A 12,499-nucleotide genomic window follows, 5' to 3' on the forward strand; every position below is an offset into this window, starting at 1 on the left:
TCTCACTTGAGAAATTAATCATAAACAACTAAAAATACCAGAGTCTGCAATTTATCATTTTTCATCTCAATAAAGCCTTATTATTTTGCTACAAAACAGAAAAGAATGAAAGAGAGAATAAACTTTAATGTGTATGTATGTGTGTGTGTGTGTGTATCCTGAGTAACTCTTATCAATTGCCTTTTAAATCCAATATGCACAAGTCAGACATAACAATCATTTACAACCTATGCCCTATAAAGTAAACATACTAAGTTACAATTATTTATGATAAAAGCCCATCCACTGGATTTCAAACTTATTAGAGAATATGAGCCATGACACATGAATAACAATAACTTCTTATTGTGAAATACACATACACATCCAAAGGAGATGGATGGTTAAGAAATATGAAATATAAAAATGTCACAAAATAATCAAACACTTTTGAAGACAATTAGAGATTGGAAAGCCAGCATCCCTTTCAAGGTACATTAAAAGAAAAATGGACCTTTAGTGCTGTTAGCTATTTTTGGAATCACAAAAAATCCATGTAAGCGTTCAGCTCTTCTAATGAAGTTTTGACACACCAAACATTGCACTCAAATTGAGGGTAGTTAAAAAGAAAAGAGGATGAAGGATTAAAGCACATCATCTGTTAACATTTTCCTTTTCACATTACAGCAAGAAAATTACGCTTCTAATTTAAACGTGTACACATAAATACCTAGCAATCCTGACGTCTACGACCTTTAGATAAATCTCCAGAGAAGTTTGCTTACCGTATATACTCAAATGCTAAAACCAGGCCGTTGTTGCAAAAGGCTTTTTAAAAAATATGAATAAAAATGGTCCCTTCTTTTGTGGCTCTTAATCTTCAAGCTCAGCCTGCAACTAGCCTTCCTTCTCTTTTCATTAGCTGGACATGTGTCAGCTCCCTCACATCTGCGATTTTTCACTGGCTAGAGCTGCCTGTCCGATTACAGAGAAACACAGATGGATCCCAGATGGGGAAGTCCTGCCAAACAGACCAGCTCTTTACCTTGCCCAGAATCTCTAGATATGTGTATCTATGTATAGACCTATACATACATACAAACACAAATGCCCACAAACACACACACCCCTTCTAACTAGCTCTCTTTAGCTTCCTCGCTGTTTGCTCTCTGTTACCAGGGATCTTGGCCAACTGATGTCACTAAATCCACACCTACCAGCAGCTTTCATTTAATCTGACATTAATGTGTTAAAGAAACGTAATTTGTTTATGGCCAATGGTTGATACAAACGATATTGTGCTAGAACTATTCAGCATCCCAAGTGAGCAAGAGCTTCAAAGACCAGGACAGCACTTCGTGGACAATGGACTGCCCCTTTTCAAAAGCCCTGTGTTTTTTGTTTGTTTTGGAGCCTTTTTTTGGAGGGGGAGGGCATATTCTGAGAGTTTTGTAAATAAAAAGTAACTTTCATGAAACCTCTTAAGCAAAAATACCACAAAACCTTGGCAAACTAACAAATATGAAATATGTTTCATATAAACCTTCACAGGTCTCACCCGACTGTGTGTGTGTGTGTGTGTGTAAATTTTTTTAGTCATTATGAGTATATTTTATTCTACACAGGTTTCTTTGACTGCAGAATTTGAGATTTTATTAATGAATTCCAAACTCTTATTTAAATTAAGCTAATCTGAGGAAAGTTCCATATAGCAATAAGAATTGCCCAACAGTTGTGGCTGACTTCCTATAACAACTTGTTTTTTTTGTAAATACTTTAATGGACAAATATATACGATATTCCTTAGATTTTTTATTTCAGCCTCCCATTTGTTCTGGAGTTCAAGAAGCAAGTACAGCATGCTCTTAACTATCCTGTGAGTAAGGTCCAGTGAGCCTTCAAGACAGACGGAAGACTTGAATCTGGTGCTCCCTTGTGCCACACTAACTGCCTAATTGTTAAGGTTGTGGTGTTTAACAAAGTAATGCCCAAGTGATATAAGAGACATCAGAAAGAGTCATCAAATAATTCAAGAGCCAATCCATTAGAGTGGTATAGCTCAATCCAGATAGAAGCCATAAATGTGTATAACAAAATAACTAAATATGGGAAGTTACTTTTGTAATATATTTCCATCCTATATGGAATCCAAATTCTAAGAGTTTTAAAGACTTCTTTCATTTGATTTTCCAGCTGTGTAAGTTAAAACCTGTTGCCATAACTTATGCTGAAATCACTTCCATGCTTGATTCCCATAAAAACCTATCCTTAAAGGGTATTCAGAAACTTCCAAGTCTTTAGTAGTAAGAGCATATTAATGTACTCTTATAGCCTCCACTTTCATGTTATATGTTCCATTATATATTCAACATGGACAGTATTTAATATTTTATTGTTATGTATATGTAGAGGTGTGGGTCTATACATATGTTGTATTTAGTATGTTTTAGGTGTGTGTCATGTATGTGTTTCACTTTGAGAGCGGGCAACTAAATTTAATTTTTGATGTGTGCCGTTGTGCCCACAGTAAAAAATGACAATAAAGATTATCCTATCTTATCTTGTCTTGTCTTGCCTTATCTTATCTCAAGAAGCTACTTGTGACTGAAGATGCTGTTCTATGTGCTCAATTGATCAGCAATACCTGCTCCAATTATTTCCATCAAATAATCTTTTAAGAGCAGGGTTGCCTTGTAACGATCCCCATGCTGTAAAACAAAGGTAGGCAATTTTTAGATGGCTGAAGCCACACTTACTACTGAGAAGGAGAAGAACCTGAGACCTATATGTTAAATTAATTCTTATTAAGATGATTTATAAAAGAATTCAAACCTATGCACTTTTAGCTTTTGTGGGCTAAAATAGAAAATAAATACACATGCTTATAGCATAGACTAATATGGAAGCTCTCTGAAACTGTCACCAGATCTGATGGAACAGTTTTGTAAGTTAGCACATTCATTCTCGGAAGACATCCAACAGCATGTACATCTTTTCTGAAAAACTGCCTCCCCTATCTTGGCCACAATATCTGCAACAATTCAAATGTGACATATGCAAGCAATTAGCAAGCAGGGTGTGGGGAAGGGGAACGATAGGCTTTTGATGTTGGGGGAGAAATACTAAACACAGGAATTGCATGCTTATAGAAGACCCCCCTCCCTAATAGGAAGTCCCAGTGGTTTGAGTTAAGAAAATATGTTTCAGACCATAGCCACGTATTAATGGCTTAGTACTTCTGGGATTTTTGAGCCATCACAGCAAATACAGCATAAATTAAGAAGGCTTGGCTCCCATTAATTATTCATCTAAAGATGGGTGCCAATGATTAAAGCAGGCTTTTAAAATTCCTGGAGTCAAAATCACACCAGTGTGCTCCCAAGGCAGTTCCAATAAACTTCTTAAAAATCCTGTGCTTAACAATAATGGATGAAGGCAACACAATTCAGAATTCAACAAGATAATGGATATCTCAACAGCCCTGAACTTTTTAGTTTTTCATGTCTAGAAATACATGTAGACATTAACACTCTGGATGTTTAACATCACCAAAATCAGTAGGACATACAGAAGGTACAAATAAGAAAAATTATGTTCCAATTTTTATCTGATGAGAATATCCCACTAATTACAAACACCATTTAAATCCAGTCTCTTCAGAACAATATATTTGAAGTGACATAACCAATCAATCACTTTTGCTATAGTGGTTTTCATGAGAATTAAAAAAGAACTGTAAGAAAATTGTTCCAGCAATGGGAAATAAACTCATTTCCTGACAGAAAGAATAGAAGTTTCAAATAAAAACAGAGGCTAGATAGAATGGTTTGCTTGTTTGGACTAGACCAGTTTATAGCTTAGCATAACATAACCATTTTTTTGTAAATCTTACATTGTTAGGATTAATCCATTGATTAATCCATCCCTTAGGTATGAAAGCCGATTGGATGATTTTGGGCCAGTCATTCTCTCTCTCAGCCCAATTCACCCCATAGGGTTGTTGCGAAGAAAACAGGAAGCAGAAATATTTGGTACATTCACCATCTTCAGTTGGCCAAAATATATAAAAAGTGGGATAAAAATATTATAGTTATGCTATATTTTCCTACCACCAATTTTCCTGAAATAATTATGCTCTTTACAAGCTGCCAAGCATATTCTATTGTATATTATTCTCCCAAGTGAATGCCTTCTACACTAACACAAGGACTAACTAGTATTTTTCAGCACGTCTCCTGAAAATAGCATTGTAATACCTACTTTGATTGGTCTTCACTCTTATATTTGTGTAATATAATATTCAGTTCATAAGATCTAAACAAAGCATTTTTACATCACCTGAATGAGCTGCTGGAAATATGACAAGCCACAATGTACTGAGGTGCTGTCACTGGGAGCGATGCCAGTGTCTTGCTACGGCGTTGCGGCCCATACTTTGCGCCCCTGCCCCTGCAGCTCGGAGCCACATGCCACAGGGATTCCCCTCCCCACAGCCGCCGTGGGGATTCCCCTCCCCGCAGTTGCCACGTCGCAGCCCATGCTAAGCACCCCACCTGGAACTGCTCCGAACCCCAACCCAGAGCTGTGTTCCTCGTGGCAGTGGTCTCCAGCGGCAAACAGCTGATGGCCTCTGGCACTGGCACTCGTTCACTTACTGCCCCGTAGCTTCCAAATGCAGTGAGTGAGCGAGCAAGTGGCATTTGGAAGCATTTGGAAGCAACGGGGCAGTAAGTGAACGAGCAAATGGCGTTTGGAAGCGATGGGGCAGTAAGTGAGCAAGCGAGCAAGAGGCCTTTGAAAGAGAGGGAGTGAGTGGGGGAGACTGAACGAGGTGCCTTTGAAAGAGACGGAGAAGTGAGAGTGACTGGAGGCTTTTGTGAGCAAAGTGTGAGTGAGTGGGGGGGCTTTTGCGAGCGAAGGGTGAGAGAAAAAGGGAAAAGTGAGGGGGAGTAGGGAAAAAGAAAAGGCACTGACTTCTGACTTCCTCTGTTACAGGAGTAGAAGGAAGCATTAACATTGAACCTCAACTTTTTGCTTTTATATAATATTATAAACTAGCCATTTCTATAACAATAAATGAATCTAACCAATGAAACCCAAAATACCCCCCCTTTTTTGTCATCAAGCTTTTGACACCTTGTTAAGCACTGGTGGTGTTTGAATATTGTCATGTCCTAAAAGTGGTACAATTTCTGAAAAGGTTGAAAAGCCCTGATGTAAATGCAGCCTAAATTGTTTATTGCCATCTTATTTGCAAATAATATCTTACCTAGTTGAGATGGTGTAGTTGGGCAGCAGGGAGGGGTGCAAAGTTCCTGCCTTTGCTGCAGACAACTTGCCTGTGCAACATTGCAGTGTGAAAGATTGTGACTAAACAAAATTTTAATGTAGATAATACCACCAGAAATTATTTTAGCCTTTTTAATAAATGTTGTTATTGATGTTAAGCTCACCATGGAAAACATCATATATTGTTATGTATATACTAGGTTAATTATTTAAAGACTGAAGTGTAACATAACTAGATTCTAAATAATCTATTTTTCAAAACACAGAACAGTCCAAACAGTAAAAGTAAAGTTCAAATTAAGAATATTTCATTCTTAAGAATTGTTTAATTTAAAGTGGTTTAGTTGTAATAGATGGTTATAGATTCAAAATAGTTTTCAAGAGTATTTACAAAAGATACTATTTTTTTCTAGCATCAGCTAAATTAGACATATTACATTGAGAATAATGTTTCTCATTTCTTTCCTGTTAACTTTATTGATTTCATTGCAGAGATGTTAACATAGGAGATAGATTATTGTTAGCTAATTTTACCTTCGAAAAGACAGAAGCAGATGAAAAATGTGAGGTTCTTTCCTGTTGGCTTTTTTGAATTAGCTGTTTTATTCTAAAAGTTTAGTTCCTAAAGAAGTAACCCTGTAAATAATTTTAATGTCCTCCTCTAGTGCAGGGTAGGCAACCTTGGCTCTTTTATGACTCAAGGACTTCAGCTCCCAGAATTCCTGAGCCAGTATGGCTCAGCTTGGAAACCTCTCTTTCCCCTCAGCGTGGCTGGCTCAGGATTTCTGGGAGTTGAAGTCCATGAGTCATAAAAAAGAGCCAAGGTTGCTTATCCTTGCAATAGAGGGAGCTTTTTTTTTTGCAAAAAGAAAGGTGCCGGAACGTTGTTCTGAGTGTTCTTTGAGAAAAAAAAGCCCTGACCGTAGTTGCCAAAAAATAACAAACCTGGTATGCAGAAAATAGACTATGTTATAGCCTCAGGCTGCCAGGCCAGCAACAAGGAGAGCTGGGAAGTTCATTGATATGTGCACTATGGCAAGTTCCCTCCCTTTGTAGTATTTGAAAGTTAGGTTTTCTCTCATGTGACCATCAAGATTATTGCATGTTTTGGTTTCTTTACAGCATGGCAAATTCCATCTTGTCCATTTAAGGACTGATGGGCAGTTATTTCTCCACGTCCCCCTCCACAGTTCTCAAGCTGCTTTGGAATACTGAGGAACCTTTCGGAACATATTTTCAGAAAAGGCACATTATGTAGGTAGTTGAGCATAGTCCATCAATTCCAGGATAAGAGGGATGACCTATCTTTTCCCCAACAGAAATTGTCTGTAGAACTTCAAGAGGTGTCACTCTCCCCCCCCCCCCACAGTAAAACACTTTGATCTGCTACATGTTTGCATGGCATGCAGCTGTCCAAAGGCACTTGAGGTCTAACAGAAGGAAATGACAACTGCCATGATAGTGAGCATATGATTGTCCTCTTCATCTCAGATAACTTTTAGAACAGCTACAAAGGTATTTTTCAAAAGTTCATGCATACTATTTCTGATCAATGAATGAATTCTGAATTCTCACATGGACTACAAATGCATGTACAAAATCACAGCAAGGTAACTTTTTTATTATCTAGTCCAACTGCCTGCTCAGCACAAGAACATATGAGACAGACAGACATTCAGCCTTAAAATTATCCTCTTCATTAGCCTGGGAAGTACCAAGCTATCTGACTGCAAACTGACTGAGTAAAGTGATAAACAGCTCATGGTCTGAAGGTTAGTTAACCTTGCTTTTAAATGTTTGCATGAATTCAATTACTTCACTATTTTCAGGAATATCAACTTTGTCCATGACAGTTTGGTACCTCAGCCAAACTAGTAAAATGGTAATAGGTTTGTTTGTCTCTTATGGAATTTAACTTTAAAACTTTAAAAGTGTTGCCTATTCAAATATGCCCAATCAACTATTCCCAAATTCATACAGGAAATAAAAGATGTGTACCAAAAATGGCATAATACATTTGGGGCATCAATAAATGAATTCTAGCTCAGTGAGTATATTAGCAACTGCCAGCAATTTTGTAATCCAGACAGCAAAAATTCTATGAAAATAAATAGTGCCTCAAATGAGTAGGAAAAACACTTGAATCTGGTTTTCACTTTTTTCACACACTTTCCAAGCAGCTTATTAGGAAACCAATATCTGAGGACAGAAGGCTATTCATGCTTGTACTTTAATGAGGCTTATAAGGAAACACAAGTAAATCTGGAAAAATATGGTATATCAAGTTTTGAGCCAAAAATTCTGTTCCTATCATAGTACATTTCCTGAACTGCGACAAAGCTGAACTTGTACTGATTTGTATTAATGTTCATGATGTGACATCATTAGGTTTGTTTTCGCAGATTTGCTGCCGCCACTAAAAGTAATTGATTATTTAAGGCAACCATAGGCTTGCCATGCCTTGATGAAGCTTTTAGGAAACCAGAGGTACACACTTCCCTGAGACTAATTCCAATTGAATCTTTTTTTTTTTTTTATTGAAAAGTTTTATAAAATACAATTTTCCTTTAAAAAAACCCCCCTTCCCCCTCCCTCCTCCCCTCCCTACCTCCCCCCTATCTCCCCCCCTCCCCCTCCCCCTCCTCCCTCCCCTACCTCCCCCCCTCCACTTCCCCTCCTCCCCCCTCCCCCCCCCCCGACTTCCCAGAGCAAAATACAAGGTATATATCTAAAAGGCAATCATAAACAATCATATACTAACAATTATAAACTCTAAAATCCATCACTCTCTAGCTTGTATATAGTAAACCAATCCTTAATAATACTAAATATATATAAAAAACTAAAATAAAAGAAAACTAGCATCATTCCCATCTATGTTCTTCCACAATTCACTATTACCTTAACATATTCTCATAGATAGTTCTTACACAAATTAACCCACATTAACCCACAAAACTTTCTTCCTCTTCCTCTGTAGTAAGTTGTCCATTAATTCCAAATTAAAAAAAAAAAAATCTATTACCATACATAGCATCCCAAAACTTTTTTTTTTTTTTTTTTTTTTTTAAAACACAACTACCACTTAACTATAAATATTTTGTGGAAGTTCCATAGATTTCTACTGGTCTTATTTTTTTTCCTTTTTTGAGCGTTTTAAGGCAGCACGCGTCACTCTCTGTTCTCTAAGATCATCCAAAAGAGTTGCAGCTTGAACTCCTCCTGTACCCTTCTCGTCTATCTGTGCATCTTCATCCTCTTGATGTTCTCCTTCTCCAGATCCCTCTGCAGCTTCCAGAAGTGTTGATGGGGTTACTTTCAAGACATTATTATAAAAATCATGCGCTTGCTTCACATTACTCAAACAGTACCTTTTGCCATCATACATGAAGCTCAACCCAGCTGGGATCTCCCATCTGAACCTTATATCTCTTTGCTTGAGCTCTTGCACAAGAAATATAAAATCCTTCCTTCTCTTTAAAATCTTTGGAGGAATTTCTTTTAGAACCAAAACTTGTTGACCAGCAATCACAACTTTAGTATCGTAGGCAGCTTGTATAACTTCATCTCTAATTTCCCTTTTTACAAAATAAACCACCACATCTCTAGGCAACTTTCTCTGTTTAGCAATCCACGAATTCACACGAAACACTTTGTCCATACCTTGTTTTAATTCAGATGCTGGATGGTTCAATACTCCCTCAAAAGCCTCAGAAACCAGCTGCTTTAAATCTTCCTTAATATTCTCTTTTAGGCCTCTAATTCTCACAGCAAACTGCATCTGGTAAAATTGGGCCAAGCTCTGTTCACTGTCGATTTTGTCTTTTAGATCTTCAATTTCCAATACTTTTGCTTCTAATAAAGCATTCTTTTGAATCAAATCTTGCACTTGATCATCCAGCACCTCCACACATTTAGCAACTTTTTGCACTGAGGACAAAATGTCTACCTTCATTTCTCTAAGTTTCTGTTCCATCCTTTTTTCCATTCTCTGCTCCAATTTCTCCAATTTCTCCTCCATCTGTAGAAATTTAACACCCATTGACTCCAAAATTAACTGGGTATGTTTTTCAAGATCCTTCGATGTCAATACATCAGGAGAATGCAACGCCTGCAGCAATGATTGTTGTTGCACCGGAGAATTTCCAGCACTCCGAAAAGTTCTAGGGGGAGGTTTAGCCGCCATCTTTTACTTACAATTGTGACGCACTTTCACTTTAAGTTTTAAGCAAAGTCCATCAAGCTTGAGAGTAAAATAAAATCTTCTTCATCTCTTCATCTTTCCCTCTTGTACTGCTCTGCCTGCTCTTTCCCTTTCATAGTCTCTCCTTCAAGCAGGGATGGTCGCAGACGCCTGGCTCTGCTCCATGAAGTCCGGAGCAGAGACGCTAGCCAGCTGGGAGCAGCCCAGGCTACGGGGGAGTTCAATCCTTCAGCCGCCCAAGCTCCAAGCTCAGGCGGCCCCGGAGAACTCAACCCCCACCTGGGGGCTCACCCCCTCCTCTTCTCCCGAGGAGGGGGCTTCAGATTCGCCCGAACAGCTGATCGGCGCTGTTTCGGGCGAAAAAACACCAGCTGAGCCGCGGGCAGCCCGGGAAGGCTCCCTCCGTCGCCGCGGAGCCACCGGAAGTCAATTCCAGTTGAATCTTGTTTCCCTGCTCACTTCTAAAAGGAACAAGAGACATGCAAGAACTTTTCCCATTTATGATCCTACGGTAATATTTCAAAAGGCTTGTAGTACATATATAAGTAGTTTAAACAGGATCACAATTGACAGTTGACATTGCAGTAAAAAGTTGATGCTTTGAACTTTAATATTTCTGGAAATTATCTGTCCACATTTGCAAACATAAAAAAGTTCGATCATCTAATATGCTCAATATCATGAAAACCGTAACTCTGTGAAACCACTCTTTTTCAGGATTGAGTTTTGCAGCAAATGGAAGGAGCAAACTGTAGGCCCAGTTACTTTTCATGCTTATTATCTTATATTCTTTTCATCAGAGATTTGGGGACTAAAATGAAACAAACTTGTAGAGATATTCAATACAACTGACTATTCATTCTGCTCCCAATAATGTGGGGAGTGTTTTCACAGCAGCAATTTTAATATAATGAGGAGAAAAACCAATTTAGAAATAAAAATACCAACTAATACTTTTTTAAAGGAAGGGTACAGACTATCTTCGTACCCAACAAGGATTCCCCAAATATAAAAACATCACCAACTAAATAAGGTATAGCAAAGTAAAACAGAAGAAGACCAAGCAAAACAAAACATGAGTGCCCCATAAAAATTAAGGAAAAACATACAATCTTGATTAGCCCCAGACATTATGCAAAATGGCAGGGGTTTTATTTAATGTCCAATGTCAAGGACAGAAGAAAACCAGAGCACTTCCTGGGAACATATTTCAGCGCACTGGTAAAAGAATTCCCACTTCCAATTTCAGGAGGACACATTAACAGCTGCACTTTTGATGACCCAAAAAGGAGCTTGGTGTTTTGGAGAACATGTACTTTTATGCAAATATTCCTAAACTGCTGAACTAACTTTTACATCAGAAGCAGTAGAATATATTGTAGTACGTAAGCAAGCAACACTTAACACAGTAATGGCTTCAAATCAGGTCAAAGAATAGAACTGTCCTCAAATTCAGCCACAACCACCCCAACACAAACCTAAGTTCCACTTCTATGGTGCTCACAGACACATCACGAGGCATTCATGATGCAAAAGACTATGTTTGTCCCCAAAAAGGAAACAGAAGTTCTGAAAAGGAACAAGTACAATGAATTCCTGAAAGAAGCTAATAATATACTTCCTCTGCAGAGCACTTTTCATTTTCGTCTCTGTATTCTCAATTATCCAATCTGGCTCTTCACTTTTTTATGTCCTGGATAGCATAAAGAAAGGCTTTTACCTTTCAGTCAAAGTGAGGTATTAGTAATGAATAAGAGGCTTCACAGACAGTGATTCCAATATAGTAATTTGCAATGCAAGACAACAGTACTTTCACTCTTTTTTTAAATTGCAAAATAGGCAGCAAGGGCAACTCTTTAGATAGGGCTGGCATGAACTAGGGATTTTATTTGTTAAGTAATAAACTCCAGCCTGCCTATGCAACAAAAATTGGCTCATTTGGTAATTAGCAATCCTCTTTCTTGATCTAAAACAACATATTTTAAGTTTTAGACATGTTTTCACACCCAGTAAGAAAAGTCCACTTTTTCCATAGTGTTTGTGTGACGCAGAAAGAGGCACACACACATATATTGCAATAATTTTAGATAGCTCCCTCAAATATTTATATAGTGGAATTCTCCATATAGTCAGAACTGCATGACTGCAGACACAACAGTATTTCCATCTCTTTCTTCCAGCTAAGCCATCCTAGTATATAGTTTCTACAAAGGCCAAAAGATGAATACACACACACACACACACACACACACACACACACACACACACTTATATGTGCTTTCTCAACAGTATTAACATTTGCTCCTATCGTTGAATAGATTACTAGTGTGGAGGAAAAAACATGGCCAGGATCAGAAAAAAGACAGACCTTTTGTGCCTGCCCTAACATTCCAAGCTCCCTGCTCCTGGCTCCACAAAGTCTGATTCCGCAGCAGTGCTGGAAGTGATTAGTTTATGAAAAGACCAGCACGCCCACCCAAGCACAGACGGACTGAGAGGGTCTCCTCTTACACCACCACCATGTGCCTTTCATTCTCTGCTAGAGAAAAAGCCGAAAGGTTGTGGTTTTCCCTTAAAACAGGAAACCAATAAAAAAAGAGAAGAGTCAGGAGAGAAGAGACCAGAAGTCAAAAGAACTGCAAGATTTCTTCCAGACTGGCCCAGGAAATATGAATTGATGAACAGTTTATTGGACAATTTTGTTACATTACTACCCATTAACCTATTCAGAGGGAACTAATGTGTTCTTTGCATTTCATCCTTCCTTCTCTGCGTTTATTCCACTGCTCGTTTTTTCTTTCCTCATAGAGATAGGCACTGCTAAATGCATTTCAAAATATCTCAGTGATTCATTTCCTATTTTAATTTTTATAATTTTAGTCACATTCTGAATGGAATGTACATGAAGCTATCTACCAAAAGAACTGTAACCCCTAAGAAGTGGATTTCCATATTGTTGGAAACTACATCATTTTGACCATCTAGGCAACAGGAGCCAGGCTTGATTTGAGGGAAAGTACCCTTTTT

The 12,499-nt window shown here is 38.1% G+C and overlaps 1 protein-coding gene across 3 annotated transcripts in view; it reads right to left on the bottom strand.

Annotated features, from left to right (window-relative positions):
• Positions 1 to 12,499, bottom strand: part of CBFA2T2 (CBFA2/RUNX1 partner transcriptional co-repressor 2) — an 87,498-nt gene that overhangs the window by 58,535 nt on the left and 16,464 nt on the right. The window lies entirely within an intron of this gene.

This window comes from Vipera ursinii (genome assembly GCF_947247035.1).
Source record: "Vipera ursinii genome assembly, chromosome: 3".
Classification (NCBI taxonomy): domain Eukaryota; kingdom Metazoa; phylum Chordata; class Lepidosauria; order Squamata; family Viperidae; genus Vipera; species Vipera ursinii.